Here is an 18,712-nt window from a genome sequence, read left to right on the forward strand (position 1 = left end):
GCCCCTATACTACTAGTGTAACCCCTTAATGTTATTAGTACAACCCACTTATTATATTGTTGTACCCATGTAGTGCCCATATTGTTACTATTGTGCCCCATAGAAGCCCATTATTGTTATTATTGTGCCATTACATTATTATTTTTATGTTGGCTCTAATTATGTTATGACCCCTTAGACTCCTATATATAGAAAGGAGGTATTTTCATTTGTATCATCCAAGATTTGTTCATTTATGTAATGTAAAGGAGGTTTCCCCCTCGAAGAGGCTGAATTTTAAGGCGTTGATCTATCTTTTCTATGTTTTTCTTGAGCTGGTTTCATAACAACGAGGATCTGCCCTCTTTCAAATTTCGGTACATATCTTCATAATATTTTGTCATTTCCCATTTTGTAGAGGTGTCCCATGATAATAGTAAAATCCGCCATGCGTACCACCAATTATTTTTTCTGCTGAACTAAATATCCCTGCAGCGCAGTCCCTGTGGTTAAGAAGTGGATTATATCCTCAAAATGGCTGTCCGCGACGCTTACTACATAGAACTGTGCATCCGGTAGTCCTTCCTCCAAATTCGTTGGCTCCTCACTGTTCTCAATTCACGACAGGTGATCTGGGCCTGCGTTTAGGCATCCTAGCTTTATGATGACCTCGAAATCATATTCTTGAAATAGTAACAACCATCTACAAATGTGCCCCCCCAACACGGGCTTGTTCACCAGGTATTTCAATTCAGAATGATCAGTATACATCTTGAAGTGTCCCCCAAGTAGATAGTGGCAGTATTTCTGGAGCATGTATACCATCGCCAATCCCTCATGCTCAGTAGTAGAGTAGTTCTTTTTGGCTTTGGACAATTGTCAACTTGCGAACGTGATCAGGTGATCAATGCCTTCCGCTCCTTCTTGCATGAGTACAGTTTCTAGCGCGATACACGACACATCAACATGTACATGAAATTCGATGTCCCACTTTGGGAAAACCAAAATGGTTGTGGATGCCATCGTTTCCTTGAGAATCTCCAGATTTTTCTTACAATCATCATTCCAACAATATGTAGTGTCCTTTTTTAACATCTGTTCCATTGGTGTCGTGATTTGTGCATAGCCCTTAATAAACTTTCGATAGTAGCCAGTGTGCCACAACGTGGTGCAGAGTTGTTTGACACTGCGCGGTGCTTGCAGGTTGAGTATGACAAAAATCTTCATAGGGTCCACCATCAGGCCTTGTCTACAAACCAAATGGTCGAGCAAATTTCCAAAGGGGATGAGGAAGGTGCACTTCTTAAGATTCAATGCAATTTGGTGTCATCAGCAAGTATCCAGCATCAACCTTAAGCTTGCTACATGTTTCTTAACTAGCCCAAATACAGTCCAATCATCAAAATAAACCTCCAAAAACTTATGGATGAATTCCTTAAATGCGGCCACTACTACGCGGGAAAATATCGTTGGTGTGTTCTTCAACCCAAAAGGCATAACAGTGTACTGAAAACATCCCCATTCAGTCGCAAAGGTTGTCTTGCTTCTATCTTCTGGCACGATCTTGATCTGGTGGTACCCTGAGAACCCATCTGTGAATGAGTATGCTTCCTGTCTGCCAAAATTCTCCAGGAATTCATCTATAAATGGTGTCGGGAATGGATCGTGAACACAGGCATCATTCAATTTTTGGAGGTCCACACAGATTTCAATTTCACCCTTCTGTTTTTTCTCCTGCACTATCATAGGACTCACCTAGTCAGACTCTTCCACTAGTTCAATAATTCCTGCTGCAAGAATTTTTTCCAATTCTTCTCGGACCTTTTCCTTATACTTCAAATTCAAATGGTAAGGACAATGCTTAACTGGTTTCGCGTCCAGTTTCAAAGTTATCTTCATCATTCCTAGGTCGCTGAGGATTCGTTTTAACTCCGTGATTTTGGTCAAGAATAGGTCTTGATATTTGCAAAGTAACTCGACGACCTTATCCACCGTGGCATCATCCCAATAGTCCCCCAGCGTCGCGTACTTCAGCTCCTCATCTGTACCAATGTTTACCTGTTTCATTTTCAATGGCGTAGTGATGTCGGGGTCCTCGATTGGCAGTCCTCAAACTTCATGACTCCCTTCAGTTTTTGGAATATTAATATTTCGGGGGTCCTCATCCTCATCCTCTACTTGTACATTGTAACATTCTAGGGCCTGGCTTAACTGATGTGACCATGCGGGTTGAATGATTTCTCGTGGTTCCTATTGTATTTTGAAAATGGCGGCTTTCACAACTTGTAACGCATCGTCAATAGTATCTGCCCATTGGTCTTCAAATAAGAACGTTAACAAAAATCCCTCATGCAAGATATCCCATTCACCCATACCATGTCGGAGTTCCGTCTCAGTATACCAGTTTCTTGGGATAACATCCAGGGTATGATAGAATAAGTGTACCCATTCAGGTTGGGGCTCTTCACCATAGGATTTGGTCCATTTTGTGACGTGCATGCGTGGGTCATCGCGTCCATCGTACTTATTAGTTATTTGCAGTTCCAGCTTCCCAAACGTTAGCTGCATCATCCTTTTGTAGTCGTGCTAGTTTTCAAAATTTCCTTCATGTGTTCCCCACCAATGTGCAGGTGTTGTGCACAGTACCCATTTTAATGCATCGAACCTCTGATGCTCTGGTACTGCACTCTCAAACTTGTCCAAGAATTCATCCACCATTGTCAATCCATCATAAGTTGGTAGATCTCGAGCCTGGGTGGTTACGCAATGCATTGATTTGGTCATCATATTACAATTTAGCGTCGTCACTTCACTTAACCGATTGTGCCATCGTTCATTTTCTTCATCTAAATATGCAAGGTAGGATTCTGTGCATTCCCATGAGACCCTTCCATTTGCAGTTGGATTTAGCCAATCCTAGTTTCATGCGGTTATTTTGTAGATATAATCTAGCTCCTCATCACCTCCATTGTCCTGCACAAGTTTGGTGTAGTGTTCTCCTTCAGCAGGATCCAGCGGAACTATCACACGTAGGGAAATTTTCTCGAATATCATCTTCTGGCTTTTTAGGTTGATGACTCCATTCATATTCATAGCCCAGTTTATTCTTAGCAATGCGGGGTACGGATTACAGTCATCTACAATCTATATTACCTCGAAGTCCGTCTGCATTCTCGAACCTTCGATATCCACAGTTACTCCTTGCAATCTCCCCATGGGCAAGATCCTTTGTTGGTTCGCGATTCATAATTGAATAGGAGACCATTGTAACACGGGGCTGCCCATGCGCTCCCAAGTCTATTTTGGCAACATGTTCGCGTCCGATCCCAGGTCTAAAATTACCTGATCCATCTCATATTCATCGATTTGTACTATCAATCTCATTTCCCGTCTGGTGCATTGCATGCCTTCCAAATTTTCGGACTACGCACAGTTCACCCAGTCCTGTGCACCTAGCGATCATCTCTTGTAGTCCCTTAACCACCTTATTGTCACGCAACAACTTCATGCATGTCTCTAAAAAGGTAGTAAGCATAGAAGGATCCATTCCTATTTCTGGTTGATCCTTACTACCTGAAGTAGAGACCTCCATGAAGCTCTTCTTAGCTTCCACAAATGTTTCTCTTGCGTGCTCCAAGTCAAACCCAAGTTCCTTTATAGGAGCCCTCCGTAACCAGGTATCTTCTTCAGGTTGCTTCCCCTTATCTTCCCCTGTAGTCGCACCACTTCTAAGCACCATATTCACGTTGGGGTCTTCTTCGCATGGTTCAGACCTCATCATTTGGATATTTTGAGTTGGAGTAGGCTGTAGTACCCCTTTCTCGTGCATGTGTGCGATAAACATCGGACAATCTACCATTTCATGATCAAACTGCTCACAGTATGGACAAGATATTCTCATTGGGTTGGTACAATCGCGAGCGTAGTGCCTCAGTCCTCTGCAATTATAATAGATCAGCTGTCTGCGCCCTCGTCCAAGTCCCATTCCTCCTCGCCCTCATCTGTGTCCTTGTAATCCACCGTGTACCATTGTTGTGGCTGGGTCGAAACCTTGCATTTCTGTCTACATTCGATAGGTTGGGGTCCTATCCATCATTATCTCATAGCTCTGACATGTCTGCTCATCGTGACCCACTGATCTACAGAAATTATAGTACAGTTGCTGTCGAGTCTGAGTATACTTCTGCAACAGGTGGCAGTTGTCCATCACGTGCTTTCCTCCCACCTGACAAATTGCGCACCAGATTATGGGCACCACACTCGGCCGTGCTTGTTCTTCTGGTCTCAATGGCATCGGTCCCCCTCCCACCAAATAGTTCGCAAATACAGGATAGTGATCCTTGTCATGACCCTGGCCTTTACATTTTATACACCACACTTCTTCACGCGCCTTCGGCTGGGGCACCCTATCCTACTTCAAACTTTGCATCTCTAAGCATAGCATTTGTAGTTGCGTGTGGATTTGTTGGACTCCCAACCCCAGGTCCTGTATCGGTGTTTCGTACAACCTCATCGGCATTTCCAATCCCTCCACCTGGGTTGAGAGCTTCTGTTGTGACAGTGTCGTCCTTAGGTGTGGTGTCAAAGACACCACAAACCATGCACGGTGTTGCGCATCTTTCAGTGTCATATTAGCCTCACGGATCATACTTTTTAGCCTCTGATCCACATCCCAAGGGGTTTCACCTGGAAGCATCGTGATCTCCTTGAATCCGATGATCGACTGCATTTCCGATTTCGGTCTGCTAAATTCTCTGTTCAATGCAATCTGGATCTCTGCTATTCTGGCATTCGAGTGATCATTTGTGTGCTTGATATACCATGTCAGCACACGATCCTGCAGTGAACTTACCAAGGTGGCCTTCTTGATGTTATCATCCATAACCCCTTGCACTTCCCATACTGCTCTTACTACAAACCAAAACTGATCTGGGTCTTCATTTCCTACTCCTCTGAATACAGGTAACTTGATCGCACTCACCATGCTAAATTGCTGGTTCGGTGGAGGTTGTGTGGGCGAAGTCGGAGGTGAAGAAGGTGATGGGAGTGGTGGCGTTAGCGGGGATGATATCTGCGGAATGCACTACTTGATCAAACTGACCGCACTTCTCGGAGAGACCCAAGCACGCTCTTCGTCACTTGCTCATAGAGGAGAAATTAAAGGACTGTTTTCTAACCCTTTGATCCCTTTGTAGGCCTTTCTGCTCTGCGTTGTTCCACTCATTAATGTATTCGCATCACCCGTTTTTCACATAATAGCATCTTAATCCAGGTATTCAAAGACTTGATGTATTTACCTCACGGTCCCTTGAGAAAATGTCTCTTTGCTTCACTGTAGCTGACAGTTGTGTCTATCGCAAATTCAGTGATAAATCCTCTTATGATCCGAGCCAACTAGTGGTCTACAGCCCGTGCGATCTTGTCTTCAGATGCCTCTAGCCTGTGAACCAACTCGGGAGTCCACACTATGGGTTGATCAAGCTTGCACCTTCCCTGGTTGTCTGCTAGCCTCACTATCCACTCATATGAAGAGAAAGACATGAAGAAGATCTCATGGATTTCCATATATATATGTAGCAATCTAGCCACCTCTTTTCAGATATCTGCAGGGTTCTATTTTCCTGTACCACAAATTCGTGAAGCTTCTGATCCAACCAATCTTCAGTTTCCTTCTTCGTAGGATTCCAACATTCCGACATCAAACATCCCTTAGGAAGATCCCGGTCCCGGCAACAAAACCATTTGTTGGCTTAATGGGGCCTGACCCAGGTCCAGAAATGTTTAGCCAAACAAATCCCGAAACTACTAGCCCTTTCAGCAATAGTCCACGGAGTGCAGATTGAAGTTTCACCCGAGGTAGTAGGGGAGGGTGCTAGAACTAGGTTTCTGCACCCTAGGGATGTCTTGATGAGGTTGGGAAGGTTCGTGAATTGATCCCTTACGTCTGTTCAGAAAAACGACCTTCACGTGGTTTGAAGGATGAGTGCAAATGCTTTTTACCCTTCCTGTGCTTAGTATTATTATAGATCTTGAATTACTTTAAGTAGACACAATATTTTCAGTTACCAGTTAACATAAGCAGATATGCATCTAATCATAAATGGTAAACAAATGCATAAATAGAACAAAGCAACAGATATGCGATATTCCAAAACCAACTTATCTTTATTAATGTTTTTTCCAGTTATAGTCCACTTTCTACCCTGCACACTCAGCTGCAGGGGTCCGCACACACAGTTGTGGACTCTACTAGGCCTCTGTGGACACAACCGCAGAGCCTCTTCTACTACTACGACCCATGACTCAGACTTATAGACTTTGATCCAATCTTACGGTCAGAGACCCATATCCATCTCAACTCTACATACAAAAAGCTACCTTCTACACTTAGAGCCTCACTCTATTTATACATTCCCATGGTTTGTAGACCATGGGTAGGCTGACACATTCTAGATTAATTTATAATATTTTAGGGCAGACTACTCTTAGACTTGACCTTTTACAATTCATGCTCTGCGCACTTCGCGGAGTTTTTACCATACCAATATCCCACAAATGTGGGCTTTAAGCCCCAAAACCCTTATGCAGGGGATCTGCTGCCCAACAGAGAATGTCTCATTTCCATTACACTCATCGATAATCTGATCAATAAAAGGAGTGGGAAAATTATCTTTAGGACAAGCTTTATTCAAATCCATAAAATCAATGCACACATGGATTTTTCCTTTCTATTTATCAATAGGGATTGGATTTGAAACCCATTTAGTCAAAGGAACAGGGTATATGAAACCCACCCTAAGAAGCTTCTGTACCTCAACCTTAATAGTCATAATATTCCTAATATTAGCCGGTTGAAACTCTTGTTGTGTAGGCTTTTCATTTTCATATGTCTTGATGTCATGTTGAACTATCGAAATATCGATTCCAGGAATTTCTTCATGATACCAAGTGAATAAATCTCAAAACTCTTTAAAGAGATTGGTATAGATTTTAATTTCTTCGGGGGAGAACTGAGCTCCAACGAAGATATTCTCAATAAAATTTGGATTCCGGGAAATGTTCACTTGAATGGTTTCTAAAATACTAGCCATATTAGCTTTGGCATAAATATGTTATGGAGCCAAAGGGTTATGACCATTTCCACTGAAATAAGGACTAGACAATTTTGATTGAACCTTACGCAAGTTAGGGAGAAAATAGGATTGATGATGCAAGTCATCCCATGGCCTTTCTACACCAGTAATTACTTCTAGGATTGCCTCCTTAGATGCTAAAACAATTTCAACGAAATCCATAGCCAAAGTAGAATCAATTTTCTAGACTAGAGCCACAACCCCATCTTCATCCTCTGATGGTAGAGGGATGGGATTAGAATCTGCAAAATTCATAATAGATTGATATGTAATTTCCACTACGGGCATTGGATAAGCCATTCCACCTAATTTCCCCTCTTGTAATGTGGCAATAGGAGGGGCCAAGTGCCAAGGGTCAGTAAAATACTGAGTTCTAAAAGAACCAATTGAGGAATGATCCTCGGAAATGAAATGGCATTGACATGAGAGACAAGAGATGGAAGATCCAAATTTCCCATCAATGAAGAATACATTCCAACTCTTATATTCTCAACAGGTTTCTTGGTATTATTTACCCAGGGAACAATGGAGTAAGCAGATGCATTGGGATCATTAGGAGAATAAGCTAATTGATCAAGCATAATAATTCTCCCTTGATGAGGGAAGCATAGGATGCAAATTAACGATGAAACAATGGCTTCCATTGCGTAAACCCTATTGCGACCCAATAAAATATTGTAATCAAGATTAGCATCTACTATCTTAACTTCCACATTAGAAACCTTGCCACCAACACAAATAGGGAAGGAAGGTAGAATTCCATTAGGCCTATGAGAATGGCCATCGAATGCAGTTAAGAGAGTAGTAGAGGGAACATCCTCAGGTGACCCAATATCCTTCCAACATGACATATACATGATGCATGTGGAAGCCCCTTCATAAAATACATTTCAAAATATAGTCTTCTTCTGATATGTAGATTTAATCTGGAAATCCGTGTGGTGAGGGAGTCTAGTCTTAACATTTAACATATCAAATGTGACTACCATAGAATTCTTAGGGTCTAATGATCCGATCGCAGTGATAAAAGCACTCCTCTGTGCTACACATGATTGGATTACCTCTAACACAGACATGGCATAGGGGCTCTGAGATAAATATTTGACAATAGAGTAGTTTTGAGCAACCCTCACATTGGGATTATAGGTCAAACATTTTGAGGTGCCTTTCCGCATCCAACGTATATGATTTGCTATGGGCCTCTCAATATGTAGAGGTTCTAAGGTATAGGAAGCAATTTTATCTTTAGAAGGCTCGACCTCTCCATAATTATGAGATCTCTTTGAAATGTCAATGTGAGACTTAACCATATATACATTCGAAGTAGCTTCCCTGCCCTAGTTTCCCCCTGTGGGGATTCTAGTGCTAGCACTCGCGCCAACAAATAGTTGTTCCCCTTCGGGAAAAGAGTTTGTAAGCACAACCTGGGAACTAGAAGAACCTTGTTAGGCTAACAAGCATTGAGAATCCTGAACCTTGCGGAAAAGATGGGTAAGGTGATCCCCTGTGCATAACTTACATGGGGACTTAACATTCTTCTTAGATTCCTTTTTCCCTCACCCATGTCATTGCTGGGTTTATTGGAATTTCCCTTCCCTCCCTTATCTTTTTTCTTTCCATGTCCCTTCTTCTTCCCATCAGATTGTTGATTTCCTTTGGGATTTGAAGATTAGACAACGTTAACTACTAAAGGTTGAGAAGGAGCAGACACAAACAACATAGTTTGTGTTGCAGAAGCATATTGTAGAGACAATGATATTGTACGTGACTATGTAGTTCCAAAAACGCATATGTATGCAACTATTTATGAAGAAACTAGTGTATACGTAGGTTTCTTCGGAATACTATGTATGCCTTTGTATACAACAAAAAGAGCGTATAAATGGAAAACTAGGGAAAACATAAAATACAGTCCTGATCCAAAAGATTAGGTTCATTGACCAGAATGCATGGCTATTAAGAAGGCTAGAAACAACTAGAAACAACATACCAAAAACCCATATCAAAGCATTACAACCCTTCTAGGAAATACTTAATGGTATTCCCCTATTGAGTCGCCAATTCTGTTGGCGAGAAAAGTTCCCTAAGGTAAGTGTTGACAAACTCAACAAATAAGAACAATAAAATCAATAAGAAGCAGTCAGGAAAGCATGCCAAACATGTAAATTATTAAATGTGGACTTGGAAACTTACCCGAAGGTCCTACATTTCATAACATTCTGATAGGGTCCAAACCCTTTGCTTCCTCCAGAATCAAGAAGGCCTACAAATCAATCCATAAAAGCATATACATGATATATAATTCAATGTGCATATATAAAAAATATGTTAGATCATCATATATAAACATAGACATTGCTATTCATGAGACAATAACATATCAGGAACAAGACATGAGCTTCTTTATTGATAATCAACAATAGGTACAAGAAAGGTACAACTTGATCCAAGCCAAAGCATTGACGAAGCCTTCCTCGAGATCCATCCAGCCCGAGCCACGAAGACAACCCCTCTAACAAATGCAAGGAGATTCTATAAAGATTATGAACATATTTGTAAAGGAAACAATAGTTTCCATAGAGACTGGTAGTGCAAGAGGCATAAGAAAATTAGACTTGATCTGGGAGAAAAATGGGATAATGTCGATAGCCCTTCTCTTATCTACTTTATGCCTACCGAAGGTGTGTATATATACTACCTAAAATTAGTTAATTCAGTTGCGCTACAACCTCCTGTAGGTGGCCTCTCAGTTAAACCCATGAACCCCGCCCGAAAAATAACATAATATTTTATTTTTTTCATATTTAAAAAGGTATACACGGGTATGCAATTATAGAACTTGCATATGTATGTGATTTTTAATGGGTAGAGTCACGTATGGAATTTGAAATATTTTTTTTAATAAAGGATCAAGTCTCTATGGGAAAAGGTTTACCAAGGCCATACAAGAGCATCAAGTCTATAGAAGTGGTAAATGTTGCTATAACACTCTGATACCCTTAATATTTGTAAGCCCTATGGTAATCTATCACTAGATCACCTTCTACCATCCTCAGGTTATATGATCATTTACTAATGGGAAGGATGCATATATCATTTGAGATCTCATACTATGCCTTCAGTGTGTCCCAAGATTCCTTAGATGTCTCTACATCATACAAATGAAAATAATACCAATTTTCATTTCCTTTCAAAATAATATCTTTGTTCTTAGTAAGGTTATATGTCGCTTGATTATCTTCTACCATCTTCAAACTATATCACTGGTTTTTGAAATAAAGCATGATTGTCTCATTTGAGATCTCATATAAACCTTAGAATATTTTTCCTAGTCTATGATGGTAGCTTTTACCTTCAAATTCTTTTTCTTATGGAGGATAGCATAACAATGGTTGAAAATTGAAGTTGTAGCGGGTGTTAGCCATGTGTAGCTTTTAAGAAATTTTCTTTTTCAATGTGCCCGAGGTATTCCTCTTTCTTCATAGTCAATGTTTTGTAGTTATCTTTATATGTCTACCATTAGATGATATGTAGTTAAAAGGAAAGGAGATGATATGGCATGTATTTAAAAAGGAAGGAGATGGAGAAGAAGCTATAATGGACAAGTTGCTCAACTATTTGACTGCACTTGCTCGTGAACTTTCATTTAGATATTTCACTCAAAAATTATTCACAAGTTACACTTCTAGCTTCATAAACTCAATTGGTATTTTCTTAAGATATTATTATTTTAGTAAGGACTGGTATTAAATGTTTTGAATATCCATACTACAACTATTTAACCTTGTTTTCCTTTATTTGTCCATGCTAAGACCCAACACACTTTGTTTGAAGTTCAGGTTTATGAAATTTTGTATCCCTATGTTCAGTCGATGTGGGGAAAACGTATGACTTCTACTATTTTGGTGGTTACTCTGCCCTCATTTTGTAATCTTGTTTATTTCCTTAATGATCGAGAATACATTTAGCTCCATGATCTTGAGCAAGGAAATTTAATTAACAAATAGAATGGTGCTTGGAGTGATAGTGGATTAAATGTCTTCCTTACCGGAAAGTGCGTCCTCGCAGGTTGTGAATTTCTTTTATTAGTCCTTGGTATTGGGATCAAACTGGCACATTCATTGGCATTGAAATATAAAGACATATTGGGTAACTCATTTTACTTTAATGAAATGTGAAACTCTGTTAAATTTTGACAAAGTGTCTGTTTGTATAATACTACTAGATTTAATAGAAAAGGACCAACATCATTTCTTCCCGCTCAACATAGGTACTTTAATTAATCATAGTGATTAGCATGAAACATATTGACTTTCACCAAGTTCCTTTGCACCTTGTAGAAAAACAAAGGAAAGTGACATACTCTATTCTAATCCACCATTTAGTAAAGTAAACATGCATAAAAATATTGACACCCCTAAAAACCAAAGTATAAAACCAAACAAAATTGAGGCATAACTTCCAAGTCAACAAGCCTAAGATTATTAAAAATATTAAACCCACTCAAGCGTAATGGGATATATTGTAAAAGACGCCTAATTTTCTGGGTGTAGGATTTTCCACTTTGGGTGGTTCAGTACCCCACCTTGCCACCGAATTTGACTATGTTCACACCCTACGTTGACTGATCTCTTGGATTTCTAGGTGGGATCAATTATCCACATTTTTTACCTATGGCCTTCCTGTTGTAGATTGCTTGCATGGTGCCTTCCATTCATAAGAACATGGGGACCTACACACCCGCTCTGCCTACTCTGGTTTGGTATCTTTCAAATATGGTTTGTTGTTGTTGAGATGGGGGGTCTTTACTTGTAGTATAAGGGGCTTACTCATAATGCTCAAAGAGCTCTATTAAAACTACAATGTGTACTTTATTTGCCTTTTTACAAGCATGTAAAAGGTAGATGTATCCCATCTCTATGAGATCAAATAAAACTTTGGGAGATCCACCATAAATATGACATTTTTATAAGACTTAAAAATGCAACAAATAAATTTGACCCTTAGAAGCTACCTCACATAATTGAAAAACACCAACATCATTATTTTGTTCTAACTTTTGCAAGAGAGAGTAGAAAGGTGCATCAAATAGCCAATTAGATGTACCCGATTTGTAATGCTAAGAAGTTAAAATGAAAAAAATAAAAAATCTCAATCGTAATAATTATAAAATATATTAGTACAAATCTATCTTATTCCAATCTTTTAAATACTTATAGGTTTGTTCTTTTATTCTTCAAGGTCTTATCAGATCTAGATTTAAGATGAATCTATGTTGATATGAATTGTTGTTAACCTAGAATTTGTATCATTTTTCTAGAACTCTAGAGTGTGATGGTAATTGATATTGATTTAGCATCATTTTTTATGATTTGGTTACTAAATGTATGCAAATACAAATGTCAAAGAACTGAAGTTCTTAAGAAGCTTGTTTGTTTCTTCTTTTGGATTTGAAAGGAAAATGCAAGATACATGATAGTAGGGGAAATCAATCTTATTTGGGGATTGGTTTGTGTAGGTTATTTCTATGTTAAAACTAGATAGGAAACATCATATACTTGAAGGTTATGTTAATTCCTTCAAAGAAGAAAATGTGGTTTTCCATCATGATTGAGTGTAAGCTCTCTAAAGGTACACTAGTCCCCATTTGAAGTGATCTTTCTTTTCTTTGGTGAAAAATAAATGTTTCATATTATGACATCTATGTATCTATTTGACAGGTATGATATTGATATGAAATGCCTCTCATTTTTTAAGCCATTACCAAAAGGATTCTCTCAGGAATTTGATGGAAATATTGATTTTCTTGGTCTCTATCATTAGTTTGGCTTCGATACTTATTTAGCTTCCTTTTTGATGATGTATAAATATTTTCATCCACATCACATAAATGTTGGATAACCCAAATTATTGGTAAATTGTAGAGTTTTTTCACAATTGCAGAGGATGTTCAAAATTTTCCATAACAAATATTCAAAGAATTACCACTGTCAATGGTGATTACCATTGCTAAAGGATGATTGGATCTAATAACAATGGAATATTTTGATGAATGTTCACAAATGCCTTCATCATTGGAACATCAAGAATTCTATGCAAATGAGAGAGAAATCTTACAAAATCAATCAAGAGAATCAAAGGCCAGAGAATACAACAGACCATATGTCTTGTTCTATGGGAAAGCTCAATTAAGTGCCTTCATGATTCTTGTGTAGCTAACCACCTGTTAGAATGCCTTGCTTTGTATATATATTATTTTTCAATTTCAAGTTGAGAAGTTCAACATTTTTGGCTTTTATTTTTTTTATTTTTTCTATTGGATTATGATGTTATGCAAATTTTTCTAGATATAAGTTGAGATTAGGATGGGGTTAGTTTCAATTTATTTTGTGGAAGTTCTAATTCTTTTATGGAAAAATGATTTGTGAATTGCAACATATTGTCACTAGGATTCTGTGAGGTTCTATTTTGGTCGAGTAATGATCATGAGTATTTTTTAGATTGTTTATTCTGACCCATTGACTTCCACCTTCAACCCCTCTCATGAGATTTAAATCTAAAACTGAATGATACTAAAGCCCTAATTTACTTAGTTCAAAGTTTCTAATATTTTATCTATATGAGATTTATTGATGATTTGTATGCCATAGGTTCATCATTTTCATTGTATCATGGTGTTGGCATTCTAGAGTCCAAAAAGATGTCCATGGAGATGGAAAGGTCCCTCATGTTCTTTCCAAAATTTTCATACCAAAAACTTATGTTTTTGTTCACTGATTTGTAGGATGAGTTTTGTATAAACATTGGGGAGGAGCCTTTGCAAGAAGTAACATATATAGCACACAGGAAGGAAGGAAATTAAAAAATCATCTTCCAAAGTTTTTACATTTATTTGAAAAAACCAATATATTAGTCTAGGATTAAAAATGGCCCAGAAATGCGTTCCAAATAGAAATTCCCATTTGGGAAGGCCCGTTTCACGTTGGATAGGTCCCTTGGCTATTGTTTCTTGAGAAAACACTTGAAAACCCAGGTGGATTATACGGAAATGAGGTCATTACTGCAATTCAAATCTAGGTTGTCAGTGGGTTCTGACATGGATGATTATTAGTCTAATTGTATGTTTGGTTTCTTTCCATAGCCCTAAAGTCCACGTGATCATGGATGAATGACCACTAACAACTCATTTTCAGTTGATTTATTTCTACCAATGTTATCAAAACAAAACCGGTAATTGAATTAGAAAACCTTGTGGATCGGGAACTGATCGGAACAGGAGAAAAACCAGAGAAAAAAAAAACAAAAAAACAAAACAAAACAAAACAAAACAAAAGCAAAACAGAACAAAAAAACAAAAAAACAGTTTACAAAAAACACTTAAAATACTCATATTTTAAAGAAAAACATATATATTCATGTGCATCCATATGAATCCAAACCATTTATACACAAATATGAAAAGTTTCTCATTTATATAGAAAGTAATAGTGCATATAACCAAAATAGCACTTATTGCAAAACATCATTGAACCAAAAATGTTACTGTTGGGATGGGGTCCCCAGGATGCGAAGCGTGCAGATAGATAGGTTTCAAAGGGGTCTTAGCCCCTTATTTGGATAGATAGTTAAGTTGGTTTTGAGAGTCACCCATGGTCCGCAGACCATGGTATTGTATTGAAAAGTCTATATATTTGAGTCATAGCAAATTTATAAGAGGTAGTGGATAGCGAAAAATCAAGATAGAACTGTTTTGAGCAAGCACTAAGGTAGGAAGGCTCGAATTCCTGTACTTAGGCAAGAAAGGGAAGGCTCCTGCAGCTGAGTGTGCAGGAGGCCTTGGTAAGTTTGTAGCTGAGTGCATGGACCCCTACAGCTGAGTGCGCGGTGTAGAAGAGTCTATAATCAGAATATTGAATATCAATAAAGACTAATTTTAGAGAATTACTGTGCATTTTTGTTGAATTTGTTTATGTTATATTATGTCACTTAATGATATGCTTTTATGAAATAATGAATGAATGTTGTGTGAAATCACTGGATATGTCTTATCAATGCATGATTTAAGTCATTATCTTATTTCACGAAGATAATAGTTAATTCTGCTATGTTTTCTTACGAATTGGATAGATCTATGCGAAGTCAGACCTAGGATTGTTTATTGATGCACTAAAATAGATAAACCATCTGGTTAAGGTCCACAAAGACTAATCGTAGACATTCATGAAAGTCTAGAATCCATTTTAACTTAGATATAGTGGCGAGCCCTAGAAGGATATCGACCTGTGCGAAGGCTGATCTGAACTGTTAGAGCCTAAGAATTGTTTATCACATATCCATGGATGCAAAATCCTGGTTCTAGCATCCCCCAATACTGCTTCGGGTGAGACTACAGCCTGTGTTATATAGGTTGTTTCTGAAAGGGCCAACAGTTAGGGTTTTTTTGGTTGCCGTGACAACTCTGAACCTGGGTTAGGCCCCCTTAAGACAACAAATGGTTTTGTTGTCGGGACTAGAATTTGTCTAAGACATGTGTGGTAAATGGTTTCCAACAAAGAAAGAACTTGATAAGTGGATTGATCGGAAATCATATGCATTTGTGGCTCAGGAGAATAGGAGCCCTAAATTGTCCAAGGAGTAGTGGTTGCAAAGGTTTTTGTATACAGACAAGACCGATGTGTTCTTCTGTTTCTTCCTTGAAGAACTACATCAGTGGTTGTCTAAATTAGCTGGCAGTCCAAGGATGTGGAGACTTGAAGGTCCTATAGTGTGGACTCCTGAATTGGTGCAACGTATGGAGGCATCACATAGAAATATTGTGCAGGTTGTAGATCACTGGATTGATCGCACATTGGGAAGCTTTGTGACTTATTTCATGATTGACAAGAACATCAGCTATAGCGAAGCGAACGAAGAATCTTGAAAGGATCGGGAGGTAAATATTTGAACTCACTAAAGACTTGTATTAAAAAGATATTATGTGAAAAGAGGTTTATGTAGTTACCTTGATTTTTGGGGCTACTTGAAGTGGGAGATTCTTTAGAAGAAACAGAGGATCTAGGCCAAAATATAGTTCGCTCATTGAACCCCCTTCAAGCAATGATGAAGGGGCATTGCTAACTACGTCATGAAGTGTAGTTTAGCTGATAACACATGGTATTCCGAGGATCCATCATCCATCCACTCGACCTCAACCTCCACCATTCAATATGGCGAACATGATTAAGATGCTGATTTTTAAAGGAACAGGGACTGAATATCCATAACAGTTTTGGTTTGTCACAAATGTTGTTTGGACCACGTAGCAAATTGCAAATGATAATATTAAGAAAATGCAGTTGGTTACAGCCTTACAGGACTGCACATTGACATGGTATATCATGTATGTCACTGATAACCCCAACACGTCATTCGTAGATACCCAGCTATCTTTGAACAAGGATTTCAGTAGGCCTAAGTTAGAGGCATAGTCAGTAATTGAATTTAAGGAGATCCAAATGAAATTCGATGAGACACCTTGGGACTTTGATAAGAGGTTGAAGTGCCAGATTGGGTAGGCTAATATGCAAATCTCATATACCTAGCATCACGACTAGTTTATAGCATCACTATTACCACATTTAGGAATACCTTTGTTACAGCAAAAGATAGCGACACATCACCTATTCAGGATATGAACCTTGGCGTGCAACATATTCCTTCACAGCTAGAGAGCCTACACTTGGAGTTGAAGAGCTTGAAAAAAGGAAGGGAAGGGAAGTTGGAGGTGCGCGCTGAGATCTGGTGACTAAAATGTAAAAGTCATGGACATGATAAGGATCATTGCCTGGTCTTTAAGAATTATGTTATAGGGGGAGGACATGTGCACCTGAAACCACATAAAAGTGTGGGATCTATGTTGTGGTGTGCTATTTGTCAGGTTACAAGACAACATGCTACTGATAACTGCCATCTATTGTAGAAGTTTTCACAGACCCCTCAGTAGTTATTGTGTAATTTTTGTAAGTTTGTAGGCCACAATGAAAGCCATTGTAGAAGCTATGAGCTAACGATCAATGTGTGAGAGTAGCGTGTGAAGAATTCCAAGGCCGAGGATGAGGAGGAGGTGTTGGACTAGGATGAGGGTGTGGGCAGGTAATTTTCTATAACTGTGGTGAAGCAGGGCACTTTGCGCATGATTTTCCGAATCCCACGCATCCCTCTTGTTAGTTTTGTCGACAGTTTGATCATGTCATAGAGGAATGTCTAGTCCTTATGGCAAAGATGCAAGTGAAGAAGGTGCAGCCCCAACAACCTACATAGAACATTCAGATGATGAGGGCTGAGCCCCACGAAGAGGATCCGAACATAAAAATTTTGTTGAGAAGTGGTATAACGACTAGCACAGATAAAGGAAAGTAGCCTGAGGAAGATGGATGGGTGCAAAAGGCTGCTGAGAAGGAAGCATATTTTGACCTCAATCAGGCTAAGGAGACCTTCATGGAGGCTAAAAAGAACTTTGATGAGGCCTATACTTCAAAAAGTTAGGAAAAAGCACCCAAGACTAGTGCGACGCAAGAAGTAGATCCTTTAGTGCTAACTATGTTTCTGGAGACTTGCATGAAGCTATTACATGATCATAAAGTAGTAGAAGGGTTGCAAGATTTAATTGACAAATGCACACATAAGGAAAAGACTCCTGCTAAGCAATGCACAATTTGAAAGATTGCTAAGCATAAAGCATGAATGGGGCATGAGATGAGGCTAACCTTGAAGATAGGTGAATATGAGATGGATCAGGTAATATTGGATCTAGGATCAGATGTGAATGTCTTGCCTAAGTAGACGTGGGAAAGGATGGGGTGACCTACACTATAGTGGTCTCCTATTTAGTTGCGAATGGAAAACCAATAGAAAATTATTCCGATGGGACACTTATATGGTGTAATGGTGGACATTGAGGGAGAAAGCGCATTGACTAACTTTGAGGTCACCGAAATAGTGGATGATAGTAATCCCTACCCTGTGCTACTAGGGATTGACTAGGCTATTGATATGAATGGGGTAATCAACTTGAAGAAGTGGATAATGACGTTTGAAAGGAAGTCACTCAGGGTTATAGTGCCACTCGACTCTGCAGAGGGAGCACAGTATACTAAACCTATCCCCGAATATGTAGAAATTGATGATGACGTGGATCAGATATACAAGATAACAACGCGAGATGAGGATTGGATCAATCCTACAGCCGATGGACGAATTGCATGGGATAGGGACAACTCCTGCACCCTAGATTTCAATGAAGAGCTTGAGAATTGGTAGAATAGGCTGCATGAAGTATCTACGCTCTGCTGCAACATGATGACCAATTCACTGAGGTGTGTCTCAGCCGAGTTAAGGAATCTTCCACATTACGATGGTTTAACTTATGTAGAACTATTTCTAGATGAATTTGAAAAGGAGGTACTGGAAGAACATCGATTCCAAGCACTAGAATTGGCACTGCGTGCTACACCCGCCCATTGGTGGGGTACACACAAGGAGAACTTTAGTGGATGGAAAGAATACCAAAGAATGATGAATTTGATGTTTGTGTATGCTAATACCCAAATGATAGAAATATA

Source organism: Pinus tabuliformis, chromosome 5_1 (genome assembly GCF_031772625.1).
Source record: "Pinus tabuliformis cultivar Carrire ecotype Pingquan chromosome 5_1, CPIR1, whole genome shotgun sequence".
In the NCBI taxonomy this organism is placed as follows: Eukaryota; Viridiplantae; Streptophyta; class Pinopsida; order Pinales; family Pinaceae; genus Pinus; species Pinus tabuliformis.